A 786-nucleotide genomic window follows, 5' to 3' on the forward strand; every position below is an offset into this window, starting at 1 on the left:
TGAAATGGTGCAGCAGTGCAACTTTTCCAAGGTAAAGGCTGCTTGGGAAATACAGAGTGAGCTGATGTTGAAATCAGGATAACACACAGATGAGCAAAGTCTGACACCCTCGCTGGGTGAGTTTGTGCATGCAGTGTCAGGTTAAATGGCTGGTAAGGAAGAACACTAAATTGCTATCTATGATTCTCAAACCTAATGTTTAAGGTTCAGAGTATCCTCTTAAATCTAAAGTTTAAATGACATTAAAATTAAGTCCTACTCCCAAATAGAAGAAAAAAAAGAGAAAATTGTAATTCAAGGAGACAGCAGAAAAGGAATTCTTCAATAAAGAAGTAAAATTAAACTATTTTACAGAGTTAATATCTGAATCTTATAATCATGCTTACCATGAGATTAAATAGAATTTGCTCCTTATAAATCAATACAGGCATGTGTGGCTGAATTTACTATTGGGACTCTAATGCCAAGAGAAATTCAGATCCTGCCTGGACACATGATTTCCCATGCTTTCCAGCAACATTATTCCTGCCTTTTCTCTACTAGAGAAAGACCTAACCATTTGAGAACGAAATATATCCTGCAAAACAAGAAAGTGCCTTTGCATTTAACAGCATCCAGTAGGAATGATTGAATCTGATTTGGTAATCCATCCAATTCAAGGTTGTTTGAACAGCCACGCCACGGCAAGGGGGGAGCAGCATGGGAGAATGATTAACTTAATCCTCCTGCCTTGTTTGTTTGATGCTGCCTCACTCCAGTGCAAGTCAATAAAACTTTGAGCACCGA

The sequence above is a fragment of the Agelaius phoeniceus genome, chromosome 3 (genome assembly GCF_051311805.1).
Source record: "Agelaius phoeniceus isolate bAgePho1 chromosome 3, bAgePho1.hap1, whole genome shotgun sequence".
Lineage (NCBI taxonomy): Eukaryota > Metazoa > Chordata > Aves > Passeriformes > Icteridae > Agelaius > Agelaius phoeniceus.